A 14,992-nucleotide genomic window follows, 5' to 3' on the forward strand; every position below is an offset into this window, starting at 1 on the left:
TAACCAATTATAATAATATAATTTGCTTTAACAATTCACAACAAATCATTATGTATAAGGCTTGTATGATTATGAGTAAGTGCTAAATTAGCATAATGATGAGACATGATGTATAGGTATGCTACTGGTCAGTTTGACCCTTTCTATATATTACATGCATAGAAGTGCCATAAATTAAGCAAGATTTCACAAGCCATTAGCTATTTAAAGGGCCTATGAAATAATCAACATATCTTTGTAAAAGGCAGCCTAGCATCTCTTATGCCCATGGCTTCTGAAGGATAAATGACATTCTTACCTGACAGCAATTTTTTTCTGGTTTTTAAACAGAAATTGATATCTCCTCACTCCTATTCACAAGAAAATGTCACACTGGGTTACAGATTCTGTTAATCAAATATGACCTTTACATGGTTTCTATGTAGTTAGCATAGCATGAGAACCCAACCCATTTTAGCATATTCAGTAAAACAAATCATGGCTTAGGAAATATGTGAACTCACTCTGATGTTTAGATTCAGATGATCAGAATCTTTCTTCTCCTTCTCTGTTTATCATTTTTCCTCCAAGCTTAATTTTGCTTGGCTATAGGTGGGACAGAAATTTGTGAAGCTTCAGTTCAGAGATTCAATTTCAGTGAGTTTCAGTCAAATCTACAACATGAACTATTTTGGAATCAAAGGACCAAAATGATTCAAACTTTTACATCAGATCAGATTGTTTGAATTACTTTGGATGATTCTGATAGGCTTTACACAATGCATTCTTAGGCATTCTCAAAAGTTTTGCAGCATACCTTTTCTCTAAACAAATCAACAAAAAATTGAAGCATGCCATTAATTTCCAACATAGTATTGGACATTTCCTGTATAGTATATTGTATTCTAAGATCTTTCTATATTATCTGCTTTTCCTCTTCTTCCCTCATCTGGTATATGGGATGTAGAATGATTAATTGCTTTCTTTATATTGGGAGATTCAGGAAAAAAACAGATATAAAAATAGAAGAGAGTATATACTGTATATAGCTCAGGGTTGAACTATGGAGTCCTTGGTGCTCTGAGCTTGGTTGTCTGCTTGCAGACATTTCATTACCCAGCTAGGTAACATCATCAGTGCCAGTGAGTGTAGCGTTTGCTCCCTGTTTATATACAGCTGCTTGCTCTGCCTGTGTTGGTGGGGGTGTGGTCTTCTCCTTGGTAGTTCCTTGATTGGGGTATTGTTTTCTGCTTGATAGTTTGCCTGGGGTTAATCCCTGCTTATCTGGGTGTTGGCTGCTGGAGAGAGTGTGTTCTGGTCTTTTTGTTTTCTTCTTAGCTTTTCTATTGTCTCTTTTGAATGGTGTGTAAATATGAGTTATTTCTATGTGTCTATTGATGGCTGATTTGTCTGAATATCAAGCTTGCAGGAATTCCCTAGCATTTTTGGATTTAGCTTTGTCTAGGATGCTCACAGTTTCCTGGTTGAAACTGTGGTTTAGTCCGTCTTCCAAGATTAAGAAGTTTTCATCATGTCTTCTGACTGCTGGTTGGGGTTCATGGATGTGCTCTCCCTCTTCCCATGACAAAAATTAGGAATATTTAAATACAGTTCCACAAATAGTTTTTGAAAATGGTTTTCCATAGATGAATTTGTACATGGAGAACCCCACAAAACTTTGCAGGAGCTTTAAGGTGAATTGAATAATCAGGTAATTTTTATCAGAAATGCAAATATATGGTTATTTTTTAAAATTCTGCACAATTATGTTATTTGAAGCCTGTTCAAAGGGGGGGGGCAGTATTACAACTATTGAAAATATCAGAAAGTCAGAAGCAATCTTTCTTTAATCCAGGAGTTGGAGTTTGCTTCCATGCAAAATGCTCTATTACTATATGGCCTGAGCTAAAAATGTCAAAATATGTTTAGAAAGGGTGAGCAGTGGTCTGTCTTGGTGCATGATTAGTGTTAATCATGTTTTTAAAAACTTCTAACTTCTGTTTACTTAGATGCAGATAATAACGATAATGCTTACTAGCAGCTCTCACAAAACATCCATTTGAAAAACATACAAACAGGTTTTTATGTACTTCGTTAGTACTGCTGGTAAAAAGACATACCACCAACAGATAACACACCTGGAGTATTTAGCATGTTAAACCATCCCTCTGTGCCCTTCTATAGTTTGTGTTAATCAGCTTGTTCATTCCCCAGCTTCCTACTGCTATTATGTCTGTCCAGGAAAAGTGGTGGGATGCTTCCTTCTCGCAACCAGAATGGCACTTCAAGTTTTCACCCAAAGAAACTGCAGTTAGTAGTCTTCTGTTTTGCAAGTTTCTATACCTACAGTTTATGTAAGGGTACAGCAGGGTTTTAAAGAAGCAATTTAATGTAAAAATGCAATCAGCAGGCAATATGGAACGTTGCTTTAAAAAGTGAGCAACTTCTGGAAATATTTCAGAGTTTTCCTTACACATTTCTCATTGATGGAGAAAATGCCAAGCAGCTGTGAAGGATTTTCCAAATGTTACCATTCTATTCTCCAGTTGCTCTCTATCGATTGTGTATTCTAACTGCATTGCTACAGCTATCTTTGACAGTGCTCCTAATGAAAAGGCCCTTCTTAAAGATGCTGAGCATGTCACTTTCCTGGAAATTAATTTGAAAAAAAACTTTCCGAGAGCTCCTCATTCACCTTTTTCAGGGGGGAGGAGGGTGGCTTTTGAAGTTGAGGTGAAAGATGCAATGCTAATGAGAAGCTCAATCGAGGCCTCTGACTTGCCAAATAACAACTGCCAAAACCCAGTTGTATCATTGTAAGTAACTCTTTGGCGCACAGGACTGAAGAAACAGTGTTTGTGCCTTGATTTTATCTGTATAAGCAACCCTTGAAATATTTCAGTGAAAGCATGCAATGGATGTTTTCTCAGATTGCTCTTAATCTGAGAGCCAGATGCTTTTAACAGATGAGGAGCAAAAGAAAAATTAACACAACTTTGATCAAATGTGAGAGAGACATGTATCTAAATGAGGGAGAAAGTATTTAGAATAAATACTTCTTCTAGTAGATCTATTTGTCATGAGTCACCTTTCGGGCTGCATCCTGTAACCCACTGAGAGAATACCTTGTCCTGTTTTTTTTTTTTAATCAGAGGAAGGCAAATTTAATGGCTTTGTTTACAGATTCCAGGTTTTGTAGATTGGAAATATTTTTCCCTCCACAAAAAAAGCTTATTCATAGAAAACTGGCTACCTATTGAAATTTTAAAGTCATATTGACTTTGTGTAACTCGAAATACCATTTCCATTTTCTTCAGAAAAACAGAAATAGCATGGTGAGGAAATTCAGATCAAGGCAGTCCTAATGACAGAATGCCCTCCTGCTGTTTTCAAAGTAAGTCTGAACATAAGAAGTCCAAATTAAATGAAAATCTGTTTTAATGTTAATTCACCACACTGGCCCTGAACATACAAAATTAATTGGACTAAGCTATGCAGATTTTGAACTATGGAAATTTTACGGAGCAAAGTTTTACTTTTCACTTCTTTTAATTTATTCTCCCATATTGGCTTTATGCTAAAATGCTACTAAGGCAGTTCACAATAAATATATAAATCCAGCAACAACAACATCTTCATTTTGTTCAAACCAAAACAAACAAACAAAAAATACATAGTAATTTAAAAGGCTAATTTTAAAGAAAGCAAGTGATATCCCTACCTTTAAAGGAAAATATAGCAGAGTAATTTTAAATATTATTCATTTGTTTTGTTTTTTTCCTGTATGCTCTAAAGATGAATCTGAAGATCCCCCAGATATAAGATTCCAAATTGTTTACGTGAAGTAGAACACACAGAGGAGAGAGAAAAAAAGCTTCAGAGAATAGTTCTTCAGCTTCTGGGAGAAACAGTTTTCTTTTTCTTGTTTAGTAATACAGATGGTTTCCCTGTAAATCCTTTTTTTTCACCAGAGTAAAATAATGTTTCAGAGAAAAATCACTTATCTTTTTCATAAGGCCACCACTACAGGATTCATCGTGCATTCTAGCCTTATAACCCACTTTGTGGGGTGAAATTCTATCCTAGACAACCTGCCTTGGACTTCCTATTCTTCTCTTTGCTCCAGAGGATCCCCCAACTATTTATAAGCTGATTTTCATGGATTTTACCTATGGAAACTATATCCATGGTTCACAGTTTCAAAAGAAACCAGCCTTTATAAATTTTGCTTTGACACTAAGAAACAGTATTTTGAAGTTGTGCCTTATTAAGAGTGAAGTCCTATAGAAGCCCCACTGAGTTCTCTCCATTAAGCACACGTTGGATTAAAGTGTCATTCAACTGACTCAAGGGAAGCTGCTTGAGTGCAAATAGACTGTTGGCTGAATCCAGTCATATACTCTTTAAAGGACATTTTTAAATCCTAAATATTGTTTGTTTTGCTATCAGGCATAGCTATTCTAGCTCATATTTTAATAAATATTTAATCCTGAGTTCAAGGAGCTGTCCCCTCAAGGAAATCTGTCTTCACCTCCTACCTAATTCACTTTCAACAAGCCTATTTCCAAGACTTCAAATAATAGGGAGTGGCTCTAAAGGGCAATTTCCATCCCCCCTCCTTGGACATTTAATAAGAAAAAGATTTGAACAGGCAAGAATAATTTTACTCCTTGATTAGAAAAACAATAACCCTACAGAGATACAGAAAGTATCAAAAAGAACAAGAATTCAGTAAGAATTCAGTAAACTACTGAATTCTCTTTGAGGTTTGCCTCTGAGCTAGCAGTTTCTACACAACATAGTGAATGGTCTCCTTAAAGAGGAAATGCATTTCAAAAAGCATAGTATTTATTTAAGAAACCAATTCTCACCCCTCTCTTACAAAATGCCCACAACAGCAGCTGCCTCTGCAAAAGCCTTAAGAGTTATTCTCTTCCTAGCAGCTGGATCTCGCTTCCTGGAAGAGACCGGCTCTATTCCGACCTGTTTGAATCCACTCCAGTTTTCCTCTTCCCAGTTTTGAAGCCTTCATTGACCCCTCACCAATTCACTGGATGATTTCCTTGCCAGAGCAACTCTTTGTTGTTTATTTCCTTATTTTACTACTAGTTTAGAAATAGAAAAACAAAAATACAAACTATAACTACAAAAAAATACGAGAAGGAAACTATAAACAAAAAATAAATAAAATATTAATAATCATAAAAAACAAAACAGAAAAAAGGAAAAAAATACAATCTAAGTGTATCAGGTATTAAACAAAATATTAAATTTTCAGATTTACAGGAAAATAAGACTTTATGGTTATAAAATATCATGAAATCTGTGCCAGAGTGAAGCATATCCTTTTATGATTACAGTAATAGAAAAGATTGCATTTTCAAAAATGGATAAATTACACATAAATATCCAGAATAATAATTTTCAAAATAATTCTGTAGGTCCTTCCCCACACCCCATATAGCCAAAGTTCCTGACATACGATCAGGAATTGTTTGAGAATGGTTTAGCATTAAGAATTGCAACCATTGCTGTTTCATTATCAGATATTCCAGTTCTTTGGTCCATGTGTCATAAATGTCCATGATTTCAACTTTAAAAATGTTCTTGATTTTTGATACTGATAAGGGTTTTCTATGTACATTGGCTGAGCTGCCAGCCCATACTCCTGGACTCCTTTTCACCCCTCCCAGCTGAGCCCGCCCCTTCTCAGTTGTAGGGAATGACTACACTGTGCACAGAAAGCCCTCACGCTTTCCCTTCTCCCCACTTGATTATTCATGAGTGGTCTTTCTCTTTTCCTTTACTTCAATCTTGGACTCTTAATCCCATTATTTCCTCAGTCTGCCTCTTTCTACACTACTCCTCTCCTCTCCTTTTTCCTCTTCCTTCTAGCCAGGCTTCCAGGCTAACTCTTTTCTGCTCCTCTCCTTTCTGTTCCCCTACTTCTGCTTTTGTGACATTTTCCAGTTACTGTCCTGTGCAACCAGATCTGTAGTGCCCAATTTGACTTCCTTACTTTTCCTGGCAGATTTCTATAAATTCTCACCATATTTTAATCCCTTTAGTTATTTTTCAATGCTATTGCAATTTTCTGGATTACACATAAATCTCCATTCTTCCAGAAACTTAGTCTCACATTCAGGAACTAGCTAACTATAGAAAGTTCAGGGACTTGATACTGCAGGAAATGTCGCATTATTATAGTTGGGAGTAGGGGAATCATATATAAGGGTGTGTGTGTGTGTGTGTGCATCTCTCTGTATCTCTCTCTGTGTGTGTGTCTGTTTGACTAACTTGAAAAGATATAAACAGAGAAATAAGAAATAGTCGGAGCTATGAGTTAACATTAATTTCAAAAATATTGGGTCCATATACAGTACAGAATAATGTTGTATTAATAAAATAAGATTTATGCTAAAATTTTACATAGACTAATATGCTAGAAATAGAGAGGATATTAAAGAATAACACAAATATATGGATATAGCCTTTATCTTAATAAACAATCTTAAATTGTTTAGAGTAAAACAAAGATAGCAGAAGCGGAAAAGTAACGTTGAATTGTATATCTTTCTTCAACTCCTCTATGTCTTAACTAAATGGGCCAGTGTTTTAAATGCTAGAAATGCAAATGTAGCAACTATGTATGTTATTGTGCAATTTTAATCTAATAGGAGGCATCAAACATAAAATTCATCAATGTCTGGGGAGTAGCTTAGCTTTTTGACTAAAATCAAATATATATGATTGGCGTGCTGCAAAACACAGAAATCAAGCCATATATATATATATGTATGTATATATGTATATATATGTGTATATATATATATATATATACACACACACACACACACACACACACATACACACACACACACACACAAACACACATGGCAGCTCCAGGGTTTTAATCTACTTTCAGCCTTTTCCTTCTGCCCTTTGAGTTAACACATCTTAGTCATTCTTGTCCCAGGCTTGAGACTGGAATGCACCTGCTTAGATTTTATACAGTCGTCTTTGCTCCGAGTAGCATTGGCTTCAACTTCACCAACTTCAACTCCAACACGTATGGCAGAGGGAATGGGATTTCTCTGCCATCTTTGCATTAGGTAAGTGTCAAACATGAGTCTTCTCTGATGTATGCTAACAGGAAAAAAAAACTGACATTATTCTAGATTCAATTAAGTGTTTCAAAACGTAGCTTTTCTGATGGGTGATTAATCTGTTGATTTCTTTTCTTCTTTTCTTCTTCAGATATTTAAATTGGACTGCCCTTTGGATTTATATAATAGGGATTTTAGTTAGCTGAATTGTTGCCTACTTATTCCTTAATTGAATATTTTAAGAACACACACACACACACACACACACACGATAGAATCAGGTAAATAACAAAGAATTTACAAAGTTTGTGATAAAGTTATGATTTTTTCTATGTTCATAAGCCTACTTCTATGGTGCTTTCTTCACTTTTGGATGTTTCTTATGACAGCAAATTTGACTGATCGACCCGTAACTAAGAATCCAGTGGTATGCTTTGGCTGCTTATCATCTTGGTTGTCTTCTCTGGACATGCTCTGATTTGTCAATGTTGTTTCTAAACTGCAGTGTCTAGTATGAGGCTATGATACTCTGTGTAATATGGCCAGTGCAGAAGAGACTTCATTTGGTGGTGAAAAGACTGAAAGATAGGTGGTAGTAACACTATCTACAAAAGATATTCCATACATAGAATAGCTCAGGGCTATCTAACATAACTTGCTGGAGTAGGGCCTTCAAAGTTTAGTTTAGAGTTAGTGTAACTTGTAATATACAAATAACAAAAAGTAATTTATAAATAATATTTTATAGAAGTACAGTATATATCCTTTTGGTCACCTGGCTCCAGGATATTTGTTTCTACAGCCTGAACCCATCATTTTGAATGTGAATACTTGACACCCTAATATTATGGTATTTTTATTTTCATTTTTTAAAGGAAAATAATGTTTTATTAGGCATGGATAATTTCCTAATACTTTTATGTTTTTCAAAAACTCATAGCATCAGAATTGCAGTGAGATACAATTTGTTCTTTAAGAGTGAGCTCAGATTCAATAAAAACATTCCTCCCCTCCCTCTACCCTCCCATAAGTTTTGAAGAGTGAAAATAAAACTGGAATGATTCTATTTAGCCCAAGCTGTAGCTTCCATGTTATCAGAATTTAAAGATGCAACTCAGGGAGTTCCCACATCTTTACCAAGACCTGGAGGTCAAGGTAATCTAGTATGCTGTTCAACACAATCTGGACCACGCAGACTGAGCTCTCTCTCTTGATGTCACTGTACTAATTTAATGCCTATGGCTGACTCTGATCCAGAGGGAAGAACAATCAGAAAGCTATTGCCACCCAGGTGACCCAGAACAGGTCTGCCTGAATTACTGTCTGAGTTCAAATGATGGTGAACTGCAGTCTGGCTGACAGTGAGAACTAAACTTGAATGGAATTTACTCTCTACCATTCGCAGAATTCTCTCATGGAAGTGTGGTGCTTGAATGTTTTCTAGATAGTCTCCAGTAATGTCACAATTCATTTATGTAAATATTCTTATTACATCTAAATAAGCATGAAATTCTAAATAGTTTGAAATAAAGTTTGCTGGAAAATGATGAACTGAAATGAGACCAACAAAATACAGAGAGAACTGTTTAATGAGGCTCAATAAACAATGGAAACTTTTACTGAACAAGTCCACTATAAAACTTTTTCTTTAAATTTCAGTTTATTTTCCCTGTCTCATCAGCTTGTCTACCTGATTTGAAATCAAGATAGACATCACAATGTTTCTTTTAATTTAATGCATTGTGAGCAACAATTTTAAATCACCCATTCTTCATTTTATCTGCTGGGATTTCTTGACTGAGCAGAGCCAAGCAAATAATTCATGACTAATAATTTATTTAGAAGTATCTGCTTCAGATGAAAAAAAAAAGCCTGTCATATTTCAGGTACACAAAAGAAGATGATTATGTAAGAACTTATGTGTTTGTGTGTGTGTGTGTGTGTCTGCACAAACCTGTATGTGTTTGTGCTCTATATGCTGCACTTCTATAAAAAATATTTATAAATTACTTTTTGTTATTTGTATATTACAAGTTACTCTTTGGCACCTGAATTACATACATTTTAATTGCTTTATATGTTTGAGTAATGAAAGGAAAAGAAAAACAAAGTTTGCTACAGAAATGAAATAACAGCATAAGATTGCAGAGATAATCATTTGGTGCCAAACAATGGCAACTGACTAACTCAATCATTATGTCAAGACTAGATATCGTACAGGTGCCATTCTTCATCCAAATGTATCATGACAGGCAAAAGGTAGATCCAAGACATGCTAGTTATTTTCTAGATGATGTACAGTAGACGGCAGGAATTTTTGATTCCTAAGCATCTAAAAGGAGCAACAATTATACTTGTTCTCCATCTCAATTAGATTGCAGGAAAATCTGAAAGAAAAGATGATGAGAAGATTTTGTAAAGTATCTGCGAATTTGGGTCACAAATTTGTGGACTCAGCACTTATCACTAATTTCATAGACTAAGCATTAAACTATAGATTTTCAAAATAAGTGCTCACTTCAACAAATTCTCAAGTGAAGCATCCCTTTGCTTGGATCCACTTCATGGAGGAATAAGAACTTTATTTTATAAAATAAAAGCAAATTTGGTTGCTTTCTTGCACCTCATTCTGCAGTTCCAATAATCAGAAGAATTCCTTTCATATGATAGGAACCACCTCACTGAGGATCACTGCATAATTTCTTCACTTTAATATAAAAATGCATTTTTTTCCTGTGGTACAAAGTACCTTGGCCAAACTACTTCACTCAGATTTACTATCCATGTGCTTAGAGCAGTGATGTTCAATTAATGGTCTACAGACCACTGGTGGTCCACAGAGGACCCCCAAGTAATCCATCATAGCCTTCCCATATTAATGAGCCAGAATTCACTCTTTGTTTCAGCCCTATCTTCCTGCAAGCACCCTCAGTCAGCTGGTGAAAGTTGGTCCACAATCTCAGTTCTGCCTCCTATGCACATTATCATTTGGCAAAAGTCTGCTGCTGCCTCAGGTATGCCTCCTTGGATATGAAGTATGATAAATATATAAAAAATGGAGATGGGGACCCATTTTCCCACAGCATTTTGGCCTTCAGAGATTTCTATTGAAGAACATACCTCACCAGCAGGTTTATGCTAAGAGTTATTATCACATAAAATAATTCAAGTGGCATATAAATAATTTTGGATTAATTTTTGGTACAAAATGCTTTAAGAATGGAGACGATGGAAAGGCACATATAAATACAATTATAGTTATTGTTCACTGAAAATGTGAATGTGAGAGGTGGGGTGTTTAATTGGGTGGATATTTATACAGTAATCCATGACTGTAGAAAAATTTGATTACTGGGATGCTATTCCTTAATTCTATATAAATATCTATTTACCACTTATTCTGTACCTGACTGAAGGAAATAGACTAGAGGATTATAGTGAAAAAAACATTTATCTTGAAACTTTCCCATCCTTGGTTTATGATGTACTACACTTTCCTAACCCTTTTCCTTATGAGTCTGTAGCATAGTAATTTCTGATATACTAAACTCTTTTATTATTGCTGTGACATGTCAGTTTGAGCATGTTAGTTGACAGAAATAGGTCATTTTAATTCATTTTCTTTATCTCAGCTGGCAAGTTTAACATTTATTCTTCAAACCCATTATCTCAAAGAAAAAAGAAGAAAAGTCTGTAATCCTATGCACTCTTATTTTAGTGTAAGTATTGCTGAACTCAATAAACTCATCAGTACAAAAAAAATGAGAAAAATAAAAATCCTAGTGTGTTAAGAAGGTCCAGCTTGCATCTCATAGTAATCATTTTCAACAGAGAAACTTTTTTTTAATCGTATGGCATAGCAGTTCGGTGTTCATGCTGCCTTTTCTTGCAGGGAAATCCTTGTGAGGTCCAGCAGCCAGATGTGTAGACTATTTAGCTGTGACAAGTCATGTTGCCTGGGGTGCACCATGAGATGGCTAGTCTACACTGCATCAAGTTGGGCTGAGAGAAGGTTACTGGCCCAAGGTCACCCAGCTGGCTTTCATGCCTAAGGCGGACTAGAACTCTCAGTCTCCTGGTTTCTAGCCCAGAACCTTAACCACTAGACCAAACTGGCTCTCAATGGAAAAACTGCCAAAACCTGACTGTTGTTCTTGGCTTGAATGTAAATAAAACTCCATTTTACTTACTTCCATCCTGCTTTCAGTTCCCAAGCCCATCTCTCCCTCTCCTCAGCAGTTTCAGCATCAGCCATCTTTCTTGGTTATCTGAAAGCAACCAGTTTACCAAACCCAAACTCTACTTACCTACTGCACCCAATTAAAAGATGAAGGGGGAGGGATGTAGCCTCTCTACCTTTTTAAGCACAAGCCTTTAAAATCCATATGGGAGTGTAAACCAATGGGATTGCCTCCTCCTTGGATGGCATTATATAGTCCATTGTACCATCTCACGTTTAACTCTATTGGACCTCAATGATATCTTTGCCACTGTGATTAAGGGGGAGGACAGAGAACCAGCGTTATTATTTTTACCTCTTGATTAAAGAGTGAGCTAATCAGAACCCACCAAACAGATTTCACTTTTCTTGATTGGCAGAGTGATTTCTAGTCATCCTCAAGGAAATGACATTCAGCTACTTAAGAGACTTAATTCAATAGTATTAGGCTCCTGTGCCTGCTAATATGAATGTGGATCATTTCTGCATTATGATGTGCTTCTGGGCACACTGAAATAACTACTTGCTTTAAGCAATGACTGCAGTGCAACCTTCTGCACCTGTCTGTTGTCAGCCACAATTTCACCACTATTATTAGGAATAGTCATAGGTCCTTTCTTGAAGTATTAGGGCTCTGTCTTTGAAATTCAAAGAATTCCTTAATAATATTTTAGACTACAAATAAATAAATAAAAGTTCAGTGTGTTAGCGCAGGTTATAACATGGTGATAATACATTAAACAAAAAAACAGTTGACTGAATTGAAATTAAGTTAATTAACCATCTATGTTTGGTTCTGCTGCAACTACAGACCTACACTTTGGTTTTTATCATAGTTAATCCTCATATTTTCCCCCTCACCATAGCCAGCCACTCTAAGGAGTGTTCTTTCTAGTTCACTCACTAATATAAGAGCTATGTCATCAGCATACATCAGTATCAGTACCCTATTTCTTTAAAACAGAAGAGGGGTAATGATTTACTTCATAGTCAGAATAATATAATGTAAAAACTGAATGAGGAGTGAGCCAGTACATAGTTTTCTTCAATTCCTCTCTTTATTAAAATATGGTCAGATAAAGATTCCTACCAGCATACTCTTACCCAAGCCATAAGGTTGGAGTGTGGAGTGCACATTGATCAATAAGCAACTGCTAGCGGCATCAGCCACTGGGGACTTTTCAAGATGAACATATCATTTATCTATTTATTTTATCAGAGGGCACACAGCTTTTGAGACAATAGCAGAAAATTTCTGACAAAAGAGAAAGCAAAGAATGTCCTGCATGAATGATAATAAAACTGGAATGTGTATATTTTCAGGATAATTATGCCATTTCTTGGGATTATATTATTGGCAGAAAGATCACAAAACTAGAGCCAGACATTGGCAAGGCCTGTAATTCCTTGTTTGTCATTTGACTTGGATCAGTAGGCAAAGTTATTGTTTCTGTCAGTAGTTGGAGTCAAAGATGGAACAGAGTTACTTATGGAACAAAGGTTATTTTATCTTGTAGATTGCATGCATCAGTGTTCAGAACTTAAGACCCAACCTGAGTTAAAAGGTCTGCACAGACAACATTATTGTTTATACGAAGGCTGTGTGGAACAATTACTTGAAAAGTTGGTACACAATCTGGTACGCAGTCTTGCTTAATACAGTCATTTCTGGGCACACATTCCCTTAATCCTCAACTTTTTGCTTATATTTTTGATGAAAGAGCAACATTGCCAAATTCAGACAAGTATGATTTTTGAAATATAGGTTTTGATAAATGCTTTTATCAAAAATGAGAAATTAAGATAATTTTCTCTCCCCTCCTCCTTATCTATTCTCAGGCATTATATCACATTCATTCCTAGTGTAGTTTTTTAGTTATATAATGTTTCAGTTCGTATTTTTATGGTGGTGATTTTATATACTCAATTATCTTCCTGTCTCGTTGGATATACCTTCCTATTTATTCTTTTATTATTCAAGATACATTATTTTTTTCCAATTCTATGCATGATAGCATTTTTTGTCAATATTGATATTTATTCTTTTCAGATTGGTGGCTGCCTCTGACTTCAAAAGGAAAGGAATGTCATATGGGTTTTAACCAAAGAAACAAAGACATAAAAATAATATCATTTAGTGCATGGTTATTGCAAATAACATATTTTATTGAGTGTCCATACCTCTCTGAGCTAAAAAAAAAAGTCTATTTCCCACAAAATAATTAATGGAAATATTGTTTCTTTGGAAAATGGATTACAAACAAACAAGTAAATAATTAAACTCAAGGAATATTGAATTTTCAATGTGAAAATTAGTATGACCCTAATTAAAACATTGACATACTGTTTTAATTAAACATTAATCCTTTACTACTGCCTAAGCTTCTGCAATATCCTACTGAAGTCAACTGATGTTATATTGGAGTGTTATTAAAAGGGTTACCCTATTGAGGCTGAGCAACTTTGAAAAGGATTTGGAAGAAGAGCTTAGGAATTTGCATAGTGCAGCCCCTTTTCTTACTAATCAAAGCTGTGAATTATTGTCACTTTTAAAACATCCACATCTCTTTTTTTACTTTTGTGTGAAAGTCTGAAACATATGTTTGCTTTAATGAGTAAACACGACATGCTGCACTTCCACTCACATGAGTTCTGAAGTAATTATTCCAAATAATTTTCAAAGCATGCATGTTCCTAATATCTTTGCCTTGGCATTTCTTGTACTGTTCAAGTTAGGCAAAACCATGAAGATTTTAATGAAGTACTGAAGACCGTTAGTGTCCTCTCCGACCTCTAGTAATAATTTTATTTACTTATTTTTCATATTTATATAGCTGCCCATCTCACAGAAAAGTGACTCTTATAAAAGTGACTCTTATAAAAGTGACTCTGTTAAAGTGACGATAAAAGTAACTATAAAAAAGTGACTATAAAAGAGACTCATAAAAGTGACTCATTTTAAGTGGCTCTAATGCTGCTTCTGGGTTCTTCTCCGGCATTGTTATAATCCTAGTCATCTCTACTGAATACCCTAATTACCACTTCAGGATGCTCCTTAGAACCATATCAGCTGATCCTCAGGGGCTGGCTAATGCGGTGCCAACATTATCTCTATCTCTATATCTCTATATCTCTATATCTCTATATCTCTATATCTCTATATCTCTATATCTCTATATCTCTATATCTCTATATCTCTATATCTATCTATCTATCTATCTATCTTTATTGTGTGTGTGTATATATACGTATATATATAGCATGTGTGTGTATATCTATACATACATATAGTGTGTGTGTGTGTATACACACACACACACATACACACACACAGAGACACACAGACACACACACACAGACACACACACACTAACACATACATATACATTTACATTTACATCTTCAGCAAAGGATCGTTACCTTGTCGTGGTGCTGGAGCTTGAGCACCTCAATGATGCCATGAGCTAAACCGTGAAGGGCCACCCAAGATGGGAAGGTCATGACAGAGAGGTCAGACTAAATGTGATCCCTGGGGAAGGTAATGGCAACCCACCCCAGTATTCTTGCCGTGAAAACTAAATGGATCAGTACAACTAGAGATGTGTCGGTATACCATCGGAAGATGAGAACCCCAGGTTGGAAGATGGTCAAAATGCTACTGGGGAGGAACAGAGGAGGAGTTCAACTA

The sequence above is a fragment of the Candoia aspera genome, chromosome 1 (genome assembly GCF_035149785.1).
Source record: "Candoia aspera isolate rCanAsp1 chromosome 1, rCanAsp1.hap2, whole genome shotgun sequence".
Lineage (NCBI taxonomy): Eukaryota > Metazoa > Chordata > Lepidosauria > Squamata > Boidae > Candoia > Candoia aspera.